The sequence below is a fragment of the Bos indicus x Bos taurus genome, chromosome 27, assembly GCF_003369695.1.
Source record: "Bos indicus x Bos taurus breed Angus x Brahman F1 hybrid chromosome 27, Bos_hybrid_MaternalHap_v2.0, whole genome shotgun sequence".
Taxonomy (NCBI): domain Eukaryota; kingdom Metazoa; phylum Chordata; class Mammalia; order Artiodactyla; family Bovidae; genus Bos; species Bos indicus x Bos taurus.
This window is the reverse complement of record NC_040102.1, coordinates 16,893,901-16,908,921: the sequence shown is the minus strand read 5'-3', so window position 1 is coordinate 16,908,921 and position 15,021 is coordinate 16,893,901. Positions and strand designations below refer to the sequence as shown.

General features: G+C 39.3%; 1 long non-coding RNA gene across 7 annotated transcripts in view; it reads right to left on the bottom strand.

Annotated features, from left to right (window-relative positions):
- Positions 1–15,021, bottom strand: part of LOC113884901 — a 135,262-nt gene that overhangs the window by 13,356 nt on the left and 106,885 nt on the right. For all 7 annotated transcript variants that reach the window (XR_003509044.1, XR_003509046.1, XR_003509048.1 and 4 more), the window contains 2 exons: positions 13,927–13,993; positions 13,072–13,130 (listed from right to left, as the gene is read on the bottom strand). This is a non-coding gene — a long non-coding RNA (uncharacterized LOC113884901). The remainder of the gene's footprint in view (positions 1–13,071; positions 13,131–13,926; positions 13,994–15,021) is intronic.

The following is a 15,021-nucleotide window of genomic DNA, read 5'->3' as shown; positions in this document are numbered from 1 at the left end:
TCATCCCTGGAATGTCCCAATTGAAGAGCCTATCGATTTCTATATAGAAAAATAGCACAAGTGATCTTCTGAACCCAGATCTCCCGCACTGCAGGCAGATTCTTTACCGTCTGAGTCACGAGGGAAGTCTAAGAATTCTGGAGTGGGTAGCCTATTCCTTCTCTGGGGGATCTTCCCAACACAGGAATCGAACTGGGGTCTCCTGCATTGCAGGCAGATTCTTTACCAGCTGAGCTATCAGGGAACATAAATATTCCTTAAAACACTGAAGGTGTCTAAGTGAGAAAACCATTCATAAAGGCAAAAATAGCATTCAATACACATACCCCTATATAAATACTATCTCTGTATCTGAAGCTGCCGAAAATTCCAACCAACAGGATAGGTACCCCTAGGCTTTAATGCACCAGAATTGTTTCAATTCCTTGCTTTCCATAAGAAAGATTTTATTTCCCCGGTTGATCAGAGAGCATTCTTGGAGAAAAATCTGTTGATATTCCCCTTGCTGAGTTTTAAATAGCCTGAGTATGTGTGATATATCTTTTGTAGTGAGTACTTTAGAGAAAAAGCATTGCTTTTAAATCTCATGCATGCCCCAAATGTAATGTGAAATAAATTCCACTGTGAATGAGCTCCTGCCATGTCTAAAAACTGAATTGTAATATGCAAGTTTCTCCGAGACAGGTCATTTTTTTGTGGTCTTAAAAGCAGCAAAGCTAAGAGGACTGATAAATTTTAAATCTCTCTAGCAGATTTCATGTAAAGCAGTAAGTTTACATCTCTATGCAACTCTAGTAGCAAAAACATGAGTAATTCATTCTGAGTCTTCCCTGGGAATTCAAGCCTGTTCAATTAACAGGGTATATTTTACTCAACATAGGAAAGAAAGTTGTGAATAAAAAATAATAATGATACCAACAGCCTTGAGTCTGCCCTCCAGGAATTTCTGTTTCATCTTTGAGATGAACCTAGGGTCAGAGAGTGTAGTCTCTCAATTTTTCCATCTTATTTTTGGCATTCTTCTGAAACTATCAGATTGTAAATAAAAGCTCCAAATCAGGGCTTCCCTGGTAGCTCAGTGGTAAAGAGTCTGTCTGCCAATGCAGGAGACATGGGTTTGATCCCTGATCCAGGAAGATCCCACATGCTGCGCAACACCCAAGCCTGTGTACCCCACAGGATTAGTTGTTAAGCCTGTCCTCCAGAGCCCAGGAACCGCAACTACGGAGTCTGCTTGTAACTACTGGAGCCCACGCTCGCTAGAGCCCATGCTCAGCAACTAGGGAAGCCCCAGCAACCAGAAGCTGGCACATGGCAACAAAGGGTAGCCCCCACTTGCCACAACTAGAGAAAAGCCCAAGCAACAGCAAAGACCCAGCAAAGCCAAAAATCAAGCAGTGGAAAATGTTTATTCAATTAACATTTATGGAGATAATGTTTTTAAAAATCTGGGAATCCATCAAATCACTATTTGGGGGTTCACTGCCATAGGAAGTAAAGAGCTGAAGTTCCCTTTGTGATTCTCTCATCCCTCAAGGATGAGGGGTCTTCTTTGAACTCTCAAAGAACATCTTACCTTCCCTGGAGACCCTTCTCAAACGCAATAGGAACCTAATTAAACGGCAATATCAGCCATCGTTTATTGAGCAGATCCTACATACCAAACACTTCACTCACTTTTCATATAGTATCTCTCTTTATACATCATTATCATCTTTCATGTATCATGTTCCTTTCATATATTGTCTTACCACACCATAATCTTTCACATACAGGTCTTGTTATTTCCAGCTTAAAGACCTGAAGATCAGTATGTATCTATGTGTGTTAGTTGCTCAGTCGTGTCCCATGCTTTGCGACCTCGTGGACTATAACCCACCAGGCTCTGTCCATGGGATTTCCCAGGCAAGAATACTAGAGTGGGTAGTCATTTTCAGGGGATCTTCCTGACCCAGGGATTGAACCCGTGTCTCACACATTGGAAGCAGATTTTTTTTTTTTTTTTAACCATCTGAGCCACCAGGGAAGCCCAGTGAGGTTAATTAACTGAACTAAGGTCACGGGGTCTTTAAAGGAGCCAGATTCAAACCCCGAGCTATCTGTCATCAAAGCCCAGGTTCTTTCCACTCCACTGTGCGTTCCTGAAAACGTGCCTCCAGGGCCTCATACTGAAGCTGTGAAGTAATACATTAACACAAATACAGTCATAGCGGCCCTGACTGGCTTTTTTCTCCCTCACCTCAGATCATTCCGCAAACTACTAAAGTGTAGTCTGTAACCTGAGAAAACGTCTTCCCAGAGGCATTTCACCTGCAATCACCGAAGATAAGAAAGCATTCCATATGCCACGCCACTTTTAACTCAGTCCACAGAGGTCAGCCCTTCACTGTTACCAGAGTTTCACGACTGAGCAGAGGGGAAACCAGTGGACCAAAGGGACATTCATCTAACAGATAAGACTTGCAAAATTCAGCTCCTGAGTAACAGTCATGTACCATGCACTGACTGCTATGCATGTCCTGTACCAGTTGAAATATGCAAAATAAATAGTTGAGCACACAAACTGTTTTTCCAAAAACAAGTCTTTTGCAAATGCAAATTGAGGTCACACAGGCATGAACTGTAAAATAAGCGTTAGGACATTCATGTTTTATCTCTTCAGCTCCAAGAACTTCACAGCTGCTCTTAATGGGTGCGTGAATATTTTACGTGTGTGTTTTGAAAGTAATGTATTACCTTTCTTAAAATTCTCTATAAATGGCAGATTGTGGCAGAAATGTTTTTCTCAAACACCTAAGCTTTCCTAAAACACTGAACCTTATTCTCAGAACCCAGTGTGCTAGAAGTGAGGTAAGAAAGTGTCATTTCTTCTTAAAAAGAAATGTATCATTTCTTTCAAACATAAGTGTTTCCCTTTAATTTTATTGGCCTCTGGAAAACATTTGTATAAAACATTACGTTTTATAGATTTTTAAAAATTTGCTTTCCATACTCTTATCAGTTATATGCCATTGAAACTGACTGAGCAGCTGTATTGATTAAAATGATAGAATAAGAATGTATCAATACCCTGTAATGACCTATATGGGAAATGAATATTTTAAAAAGTATATATATATATCTGACTCACTTTGCTGTATAGCAGAAAGTAAAACAACAGTGTAAATCAACTCTGCTCCAATAAAATTTTTTAAAAAGAATATATTATAGCGTTAAATTCCTCTATAGTAAGCTATGTGTTTTTTAATTGTGGCAAAATACCTGTGACATAAAATTCGCCCTGTTAACCATTTTTGAGTGTACAGTTAAGTAGCACTAATTACGTTCACATTGTACTTAATCACCACTACCTATCTCTAGAACCTTTTATTTTTCAAAACTGAAACTGTACGTATTAAATAATAATGCCCCATTTCCCCCTCCCCAGTCCCTAGAAACTACCATTCCATTTGTCTCTATGAATTTGACCTACTCTAGGTACCTCATGTAAGTAGAATTGTACAATATTTATCTTTTTGTGATGGATTATTTCACTTAGCACAATGTCCTCAAGTTTCATTCATGTTGCAGCATGCATCCGACTTTTCTTCCTAAGGCTGAATAATAGTTCATTGTATGTATACGTCACATTGCATCCACTCGTTTGTGGAGGGACACTTGGGTGGCTTCCTTCAGCTATTGTATGTAATGGTGGTATAATCACGTGTGTGCAGACGTCTCTTTAGGATCCTGCTTTCACTTCTTTAGGTCTATGCCAAGAAGTAGAATCGCTGAATCGTATGATGCATGCTCAGTCGCTTCAGTTGTGTCCAACTCTTTCAAACCCATGGAATATAGCCCGCTGGGCTCCTCTGTCCAGGGGGTTTCCCAGGCAAGGAAAGCAGGGTGTGTTGCCATTTTTTTCTCCAGGGGATCTTCTCGACTCAGGGATAGAACCCAGCTCTCCTGCATTGCAGATGGATTCTTTACCAATTGAGCCACCAGGGGCTAACCCCTATTAAATACATGACTTGCAAATATTTTCTCCCAATCCATGCATTGTCTGTTTACCCTTTTAATGGTGTCCTTTGATGCAGTTTTAAATTTTTCATGCAGCACAATTATCTTTCATTTTGTTACCTGTGCTTTTGGTGCTATATACAAGAAATCACTGCCAAATCCAATGTCATGAAGATTTTCCCCTAAGGGTTATTCCAAGTTTTTTAGTTTCAGCTCTCCCTTTTAAGTTTTTAAGCATTTTGAGTTAATTTCTGTATATGATATAAGGTAGGAGCTCAATTTCATTTTTTGCATATGGATATGTGTGTGTGTGTGTGTGTGTGTGTGTGTAGGCCATCAATTCTCATTATTCATGGAAGTTTTGTTCTACACAGTCATTACAAACACTGAATTAGGGAATACTGAGCCATTGCTCTAGGAGAAATACAAGATTAGTCTCCTGAGAGCCTGTGGTCACATTTTTGTCAACTAATCAATACATAATCTTGTATTATGTGTGTTTCTGTTTAAAGATACCCTATTCAATGTACATTGTTGATTTATTAATGTTGAACTCAGAGCCAACAGCACTGTGACTCATGGCTGAATGAAGCTTATCTAACATACTGATTTTCTCTATAATATAAGCCCTGCTCTTAGGAACACTAGAATGCACTTCAGCACAATGTTTGGGGTGATTTTAAACAGAAAAATCACCAATGAAAAATATAAAAAATGAGGAAAAGGTGGCACTAATTGGACTGTGAAGAGGACACTTGTGTCCAGTTACAAGAGCAGAAACATGAAGGCAGAGAGTCACCTTGTTCCACTTTACTTGGGCACTCGTGCACAGACTGACTGAAATGTTTTGCTACTCTGCCTGGTTCTGCAAACGACCATGAAATCCCCACATGTATTGATGCGGGGATTACAAATACATTTTAGTGGGACTGCCCTAGTGGTCCAGTGATTAACAATCTGCTATCCAACACAGGACACAGGTTCCACCCCTGATCAGGAACCACATGCCATGGGCAACTAGAGAAAGCCCACACATCACAACAAAGACCCAGCTCAGCCAAAAATAATAATTTAAAAACACACACGTAAATACATTTTAGTGAGTAAGCAAATTTGAAAAAATTGAATCCATGGATAATGAGAACTGTGCAAATATGTATTTCAACTTTGCTTCAGAAATCCTTCTCTCTCTGACATCCACTGAGAGCAAGAACTGGATACACATACGCTCTGAGAATGATATGTATGTGCTTAGTCTTTGTTCCATATCAAGGACTCTGATATAATTTAGTTAGGTTCCTCCTCCCCGCCGAGAACTAACTTACCCTCTCTCACCCACAAGCACCATTTCAGAAAGCATTGAGAAAAAGATGTTCATTCTAATTCTGAAATTATACTCTATGTGGTTATTTGATCCAAATCATTGACTTTTCTGAAGACAGGTCACATTGACTCAAGTAAATAAATACCTGTCTACGGGGGAGATAGATGCACCTTACTCGCAAGACCCAATGTCCTCAAACACTTGAGCAGGTGACTCAGATACTTCATCTGGCTCCAGTGTAGCTTCTGACAGGAGGAGACACCCCTCTTTAAAAAATGTACTAACCAAGCAAGAGAAGATATTGCATAGAAACCAGGAATGTTAGGTCCATGAATCAAGGTAAATTGGAAGTGGTCAAACAGGAGTTGGCAAGCATAAACATCAACATTTTAGGAATCAGTGAACTAAAATGGACTGGAATGGGTGAATTTAATTCGGATAACCATTATATCTACTACTGTGGGCAAGAATCCCTTAGAAGAAATGGAGTAGCCCTCATAGTCAACAAAAGAGTCCAACATGCAGTACTTGGGTGCAATCTCAAAAACATGAATGATCTTTGGTCATTTCCAAGGCAAACCATTCAATAGCACAATAATCCAAGTCTATGTCCCAATCACTAATGCAGAAGAAGCTGAAGTTAAATGGTTCTATGAAGACCTACAAGAGCTTCTAGAACTAACACCCCAAAAGATGTCCTTTTATCATAGAGGACTGGAATGAAAAAGTAGGAAGTCAAGAGGTACCTGGAGTAACGGGCAAATTTGGCCTTGGAGTACAAAATGAAGCAGGGCAAAGGCTAACAGAGTTTTGCCAAGAGAATGCACTGGTCATAGCAAACACCATCTTCCAACAACACAAGAGATGACTTTACACGTGGACATCACCAGATGGTCAATACCAAAATCAGATTGATTATATTTTTTGCAGCTGAAGATAGAGAAGCTCTATGTAGTCAGCAAAAACAAAACTGGGAGATGACTCTGGCCCAGATCACGAACTTCTTATTGCAAAATTCAAACTTAAATTGAAGAAAGTGGGGAAAACCACTAGACCATTCAGATAGGACCTAAATCAAATCCCTTAGGATTATACAGTGGAAGTGACAAATAGATTCAAGGGATTAGATCTGATAGACAGAGTGCCTGAAGAACTATGGACAGGGGTTCATGACATTGTACAGGAGGAGAGAAGTGAGAGACAAAGGAGAAGAGGAAAGATACACCCATCTGAATGCAGAGTCCTAAAGAATAGCAAGGAGAGATAAGAAAAGCCTTCCTCAGTGATCAGTGCAAAGCAATAGAGGAAAGCAATAGAATGAGAAAGACTAGAGATCTCTTCAAAAAACTTACAGATACCAGGGGAAAATTTCATGCAAAGATGGGCTCGATAAAGGACAGAAATGGTATGGACCTAACAGAAGCAGAAGATATTAAGACAAGATGGCAAGAATACACAGAAGAACGATAAAATAAAGATTTTTATGACCCAGATAAGCACGATGCTGTGATCATTCACCTAGAGTCAGACATCCTGGAATGCGAAGTCAAGTGGGCCTTAGGAAGCATCACACCGAACAAAGTTAGTGGAGGTGATAGAATTACAGCTGAGTTATTTCAAATCCTGAAAGATGATGCTGTGAAAGTGCTGCACTCAGTATGTCAGCAAATTTGGAAAACTCTGCAGTGGCCACAAGACTGGAGAGGGTCAAGTTTTCATTCTAATCCCAAAGAAAAGCAATGCGAAAGGATGTTCAAATTACCACACAATTGCACTCATCTCACACACTAGCAAAGTAATGCTCAAAATTCTCCAAGCCAGGCTTCAACAGTACGTGAACCGAGAACTTGTTCAAGTGGGTTTAAAAAAGGCAGAGGAACCAGAGATCAAATTGCCAACATCTATTGGATCCTAAGAAAAGCAAGAGTTCCAGAAAAACATCTACTTCTGCTTTACTGACTATGCCAAAGCATTTGACTCTGTGGATCACAACAAACTGTGGAAAATTCTTCAAGAGATGGGAATACCAGATCACCTGACCTGCCTCCTGAGAAATCTGTATGCAGGTCAAGAAGCAACAGTTAGAACTGGACATGGAACAACAGACTGGATCCAAATTGAGAATGTCAAGGCTGTATATTGTCACCTTGCTTATTTAACTTATATGCAGAATACAACATGCAAAATGGCAGACTGGATGAAGCACAAGCTGGAATCAAGATTGCCAGGAGAAATATCAATAACTTCAGATATGCAGATGATACCATCCTTATGGCAGAAGTGAAGAAGAACTAAAAAGCCTCTTGATGAAAGTGAAAGAGGAGAGTGAAAAAGCTGACTTAAAGCTCAACATTCAGAAAACTAAGATTATGGCATCTGGTCCCATCACTTCATGGGAAATAGATGGGGAAACAGTGGCTGACTTTATTTTTTGGGGTTCCAAAATCACTGCAGATGGTGACTGCAGCCATGAAATTAAAAGATGCTTGCTCCTTAGAAGAAAATCTATGACCAACCTAGACAGCATATTAAAAAGCAGAGACATCACTTTGCTGACAAAGGTCCGTCTAGTCAAAGCTATGGTTTTTCCAGTAGTCATGTATGGATGTGAGAGTTGGAATATAAAGAAAGCTGAGCACCAAAGAATTGGTGCTTTGGAACTATGGTGTTGGAGAAGACTCTTGAGAGTCCCATGGACTGCAAGGAGATCAAACCAGTCAACCCTAAAGAAAATAAGTCCTGAATAATCATTGGAAGGACTAATGCTGAAGCTGAAGCTTCAACATTTGGCCACCTGATATGAAGAACTGACTCACTGGAGAAGACCCTGATGCTGGGAAAGATTGAAAGCAGGAAGAGAAGGGGACAACAGAAGATGAGATAGTTGGATGGCATCACCGACTTGATGGGACATGAGTTTGGGTAAACTCCAGGAGTTGGTGGTGGACAGGGAGGTCTGGCGTGCTGCAGTCCTTGGGGTTGCAAGGAGTTGGACACAACTGAGTGACTGAACTTTTCTGAATCAAGTACTGTTAGTTTTTTTCAGCTTGGCTCTAAGGGGTGTTACTGTAAATGGATGGGACACTGTATTGCTATATTCACTTTCCTTGAACCACACTAACCTAAGGTTGCACATGGGGAGTCCCAACAATTGGGAAATACTACTAAGATCCCATTCTCCAAGAATTCAAGACTGAGGGCAGTCATGGGCCTGTGGTGAGTCCAAGTTAAAGGTCAGATCATGGAGGCTCAGCTGACTTCTCCCTGCTGAGACCTTCCTTCATGCCTTTCCATGGAAATGAGTTGATTTCATTCAAACTAAAATAGGCTTTTCTGTTTTACTGCATATTTCTAGCATTCACAATGAATGTCAGTTTATGTCTATGTATGTGTACATACTTTTATACCAATAGATATGAAATATATTCATATCATGTGTCCATTATTCCTCCCTCACTGTGTCTAGATATCAGGATTTAATCACTCCTTTATTTGAGACTTGTGTCTCCTTCAACAGAAATAGACTGTGCCTTCTGGTGTTCCTGTGGGTTCAGCTGTGTCTCCTAAAAGATGCATTCAATTCTTAAACCCCAAGAGCTGTGAAGGCGACTTATTTACAAATAGAGTCTCTGCAAATGTGCTCAAGGTAAGATAAGGTCATACGGGATTAGAATGGTGTCCTTATAAAAAGAGAGAAATGTGGACACAGAGGCATTGACACCCAGGGAGAAGATTACAAGAAGACAGAGACCGAGATGGGAATGACGCAACTATAAGCCAAAGAACAACAAGAATCGCCATCAATATCAGCAGTTAGGGTGAGGCGAGAAAGGATCTTCCCCTCAAGCCTTCGGAGTCAGCATGGCCCTGTCAATATCTCTATTTCCAATTCCCAGAACTATTGGGTTGGCCAAGAAGCTCATTTGTATTTATCCATAAAATCTTATGGATAATTTGAATGAACTTTTTGGCCAAGCCAGTATATGCGAGAGGGCTTCCCTGGTGGCTCAGACAGTGGAGTCTGCCTGCAATGCAGGAGATCCAAGTTCGATCCCTGGATCAGGAAGATCTCCTGGAGAAGGGAATGGCTACCCACTCCAGTATTCTTACCTGGGAAATCTCACAGACAGAGGAGCCTGGGAGGCTATATCCATGGGATCACAAAGAGTTGGACACAACTGAACAACGAACACACACAATATATGAGCGAATAAGTTTTTTTTTTGTTTAAACCATCTAGTTGGTGGTAATTTGTTAGATCAACCCTAGCAAACTAATACAGATGTCTCTTCTGGAAACAGTACTGCTTGTATAATGCTTTGTCTCTTTCATCTCAGAGAATTATTTCTTAATTAAATGCATCATAGAGAACATCTATCTAATTTTCTGAGATCCAAGAACATTATTTGTTGCAGATCACAGAAAGATAAAGGGGAAGAGTCAGAAGAATAACACAATCTCTTGACTACTTGATTTGTGTTTCTTTGTGATGCACACACTTGCAAACAAATTTTAAACAAATGGTAGAAAGAACAAAAACATAATTCTTTATCATCCTGTCAAACTACAGTTATAGATTTAGCAGCAATGAAGAAATATATTCAGAGCTACAGGAGCTAGTGCCTTACTGTGCCAAATGTACATTAAGATTTGGCTTGGTTCAATAAATAATTTTTAAATACAACCTATCACGTTGTCTTGGATTTTGCTCCTTATCATAATAGCACATGCAATGGGATTCAGACCTGCATCATTTAACTCGTGACTCTCACAGATTAAATATTTTCTATCTTCCGGGACTTCCTAGGTGGCTCAGTGGTAAAGAACCCACCTGCCAATGCAAGAGATGCAGGTTGGATTTCTGATCTGAGAAGATCCCATATGCTGCAGAGCGACTAAGCCCATGCCCACAACTACTGAGCCTGTGCTCCAGAGACGGACCCCCAGCTACTGAAACCCATGCTCCCTAGAGCCCGTACTTCACAAGAGAAGCCACTGCAATGAGAAGCCTGCACACCACAACTAGAGAAAGCCAGCACAGCAATGAAGCCCTAGCACAGCCACAAATACAGTAAAATTATATATATATATATAAAACATCTTCTACCTTCCTTTTCCCAAATGTACCCCTCACCACATAACATGCAAACCTACAGTAATGCTTAGACCTTGACTGAAGCATTAGGTGTATGTGAAAAATCTATACATCTATGTATTTCCCAGTGAATAAGACCTATTTCTCTCCAAATTATTATATATCTACAGAGCAAATACTGACAAGGCAAGGCTCAGCATCAAAGATAAAAAGTGAGGGGGGATATGCTATCCTTGGTGACGGCAAGAAGCACCATGTACCATCACTCACAAACACAGATTTCAGAGCTTGTTGGTCATTCTGTTTTCCTAAAACTGAACAGTATATCTTATTTCACAAGACTGATCGGAGAGAAAGTTTGAGTGATTTTATTAACAATTTAGATCAGCAAGATATTCCTCTCATTCACCTGTTAGTAGGTATACAATATTTACTTTTCTGAATGCCAGAGCATGACATTGAATTTTCTTCAAAATTACTATTTGATTTATAGTTCGCTTCTTCTTGGTGAACTGTCTTCAAGAATTATGGTTACCTTCAGAAGAATTCAATCAAACTTATTTTACAGTGCCTTACATTTTTAGTTATCAAGATTCATTAAAATTCAGTACCACCTGTCCTTTTTGGTATTGCATGTATGGTGGGATTTATTTTTAAATTAAATTTTTTGTGTTTCATTGCTAGATATGTACCAGTACTCACTGACAACATGTTTTTTTCAGCCATACAACTTCTTCAGTTTTGGGGTAATATTACTACATAACCAAGCTTTGCAAATTTCTTTCTGGTTTATATATAAATATATATGCATGAATATGTATATTCAATACATCTTTATATATGCTACTCTATTTTAAAAGTGCTTTAAAATTAGTTCAATATATGCATGACAAAAAGTTCTTAATATCTTTTCAAAAAATTATCCTTGTATAATTAAGAAACATCTTGCACTTCAGCTACTCTTTTTTTTTAATTGAAGTATAATTGCTTTACAGAATTTTGTTGTTTGTCAAAGCCCAACATGAGTCAGCCATACGTATACATATTCCCCTCCCTTTTGAACCTCCTCCCATCTCCCTCCCCATCCCACCCCTCTAGGTTGATACAGAGCCCCTGTTTGAGTTTCCTGAGCCATACAGCAAATTCCCATTGGCTATCTATTTTACATATGGTAATGTAAGTTTCCATGTTACTCTCTCCATACATCTCACCCTCTCCTCCCCTCTCCCCAAGTCCATAAGTCTATTTTCTATGTCTGTTTCTCTACTACTGCCCTATAAATAAATTCTTCAGTACCATTTTTCTAGATTCCATATATATGCATTAGAATAAGATATTTATCTTTCTCTTTCTGACTTACTTCACTCTGTATAACAGGTTCTAGGTTCCTCCACCTCATTAGAACTGACTCAGATGCATTCCTTTTTATGGCTAAGTAATATTCCATTGTGTATATGTACCACAACTTCTTTATCCATTCATCTGTTGATGGACATCTAGGTTGCTTCCATGTTCTAGCTATTGTAAGTAGTGCTGCAATGAACCATGGGATACATGTGTCATTTCCAATTTTTGTTTCCTCAGGGTATATGCCTAGTAGTGGGATTTCTGGGTCATACAGTGGTTTTATTTCTAATTTTTTAAGGAATCTCCATGCTGTCTTCCATGGTGGCTGTATCAATTTATACTCCCACCAACCGTGCAAGAGCGTTCCCTTTTCTCCACACCCTCTCCAGCATTTATTGTTTGTAGACTTTTTGATGATGGCCATTTTGACTAGTGTGAGGTGATATCTCATTGTAGTTTTTATTTACATTTCTCTAATAATGAGCAATGTTGAGCATCTTTCATTCAGTCACTCTTAAACACTGAAAAATTGATACTTTCAATAGTCTGGTGGTGGTGATGGCTTAATGGCTCAGTCATGTCCAACTCTTTGTGACCCCATGGACTGTAGCCCACCAAGCTCCTCTGTCCATGGGATTCTCCAGGCAAGAATACTGGAATGGGTTGCCATTCTCTTCTCCAACAGTCTACAGCTATGCTAATATGGTGGCTACTAAATTTAAATGAATTAAAACTCGATAGAGATGAAAATTCAGTTCCTCAATCACAGAAGTCACGTTTCTGGGGTGTTCACTAACTACATGTGGCTAGTGGTTACCTTATTAGTGTGGCTATACAGGATTTCTATTATTGCAGAAAGTTCCATTGGAGAGTTCTGGCCTATAGCATTAAAACTTGGAATTTAAAGTTAAAAAAATAAATTTGAAAAGAATATGATTATGGCTTACTTACATATTGCAAAGAATAGATTTTTAAGACTCTAAAACAAAGGCCAAAAGAAAAGGGAAAATAAAGGATCTACTTTTTCCACTTATTTCAATCATTTGCATGCTTCCTATCACAGGGAGTGATAATCCTTAGTTGCTTAGAGTGTTTATTTCAGTTAGGGATTTAGCTGGCTTTCTGAGAATATCCAGGTCTAATTCTAAATCTCCTGGTACATGAGATATATAATATGTGAACATTATATACAGTCACATCATTCATGTTATAGATGAATGTTAGACAGATATAAGGATACAATATACTTATATGGTAGCATTCATGTCTTAAAATTCTATGTATTATTTTTTAAATAATGACTTACCATTATTATCTGTTAATGCACATTGTACTTTAATTTTTATATAAAGTTTTAATCCACACCTGGAAAGAGGAAGGAAAAACTTAAGAAAATTCACACAAAGTAACACCTCTGCTAATGAAAAATATTTAAACAGAGTAAAAAAGCTAAATTTGGGCCCTCATTTAAATTTTCCCTTCTTGTCATTCATTTCTAAGTTTTAGTTTCAATGTGACTATTAGATAAGGAAAATGAATAAAGCACACCTTTAAAGATCATTAAATAATATGTCATAAAAATTGCTCAAGGTCAAAGCTCAAACACCATTGGGAAAGCTGCTGGCTCTTCAGGGAACTTCTGAGTAACAACCAAAATAATCGTGTCAAAGATGCAGGGGTGCCTCCAGCCAAAAACAGGAAGGTTTTCCTACAGAGATTATTGTTGTAATGGTATGTGCTCCTAGGAAAGAGATGGACTTTAATAATGTAACAAGTCTGTCAAAACCCCACAGCAATGTCATTTGGTGTCTGGCCAGAGAGATGTACTCTCTCTAACACTGGAAATGCTACTCCCAACTCTTTCCCCAGTCATTGAAACAAAAAGTTTCACTTCACTGTTTCTCAGTGGACAATTCTTTGTTATACAAATTAAAAACAGGACACAGAACATGTTCAAGTTGGAAAGCTCACTAAAGTTATGTGAATTTAACAGTACAGGCTATTAAATTGCTTCAGCCTTATAAGAATGCTCATTCAACCACCTTGCACAAAACTGCCATAGGAAAAGGCTAATGCTCATTGTTATACAAAGAAAGATAAACGGAATTTATGAAAGTAATAAGGAAGAGAGAGGGACTAACTGGGTATCAATTATTAATACCTTTTAAAATTGTTTCCATTTTCTTCTCACTGTCTTCTGATTTCTTTGACATCTTCAGCTATATTCCCTGGGAGATTCATAAAAGAAAAAAAAGATGAGCAAGATAATTAAAAATAAAGTATGTTTAGGGGAGATATAAGTTGGTTACAGGGTGAATTTAAATTGATCGTTTGTGTGGGCTTCCCTGGTGGCTCAGTGGTAAAGAATTCGCCTACAACGCAGGAGACGTGGGTTTGATCCCTGGGTCAGGAAGGTCTCCTGGAGAAGGAAATGGCTATACACTCCAGTATTCTTGTCTGGAGAATCCCATGGACAGAGGAGCCTGATAGGCTACAGTCTATGGGGTCGCAAAGAGTCAGACATGATTGAGTGAATGAACACACACATACCCCTTATGTGTACTGATATTTTACTGTATCTCCAGCACCATGCTATGCCCTAAAAAAAAGGCACGGATTTCAGCACATTAAATCCAATTATAGTGCAGTTTTATATGGTTTACCCTAAATAAGTTCTGGAATCAACTAGGGCATTACTTAATTAATCAGACTCTATGAATAATTATCGGAGAAGGCAATGGCACCCCACTCCAGTACTCTTTCCTGGAAAATCCCATGGATGGAGGAGCCTGGTAGGCTGCAGTCCATGGGGTCGCTAAGAGTCGGACATGACTGGGCGACTTCACTTTCACTTTTCTCTTTCATGCATTGAAGAAGGAAATGGTAACCCACTCCAGTGTTCTTGCCTGGAGAATCCCAGGGATGGCGGAGCCTGGTGGGCTGCTGTCTCTGGGGTCGCACAGAGTCGACACGACTGAAACGACTTAGCAGCATGAATAATTATATCATAAAAAGTATGTTACATTTAGTGCCACATCATCTTGCATTGAGCTTCACTCATAGCTCAGTTGGTAAAGAATCCGCATGCAAAGACGACGACCCCGGTTTGATTCCTGGATCAGGAAGATCCACTGAAGAAGGCATAGGCTACCTACTGCCGTATTTTTGGACTTCCCAGGTGGCTCAGCTGGTAAAGAATCTGCCTGCAATGTTGGAGACCTGGGTTCAATCCTTGAGTTGGGAAGATCCCCTGGAG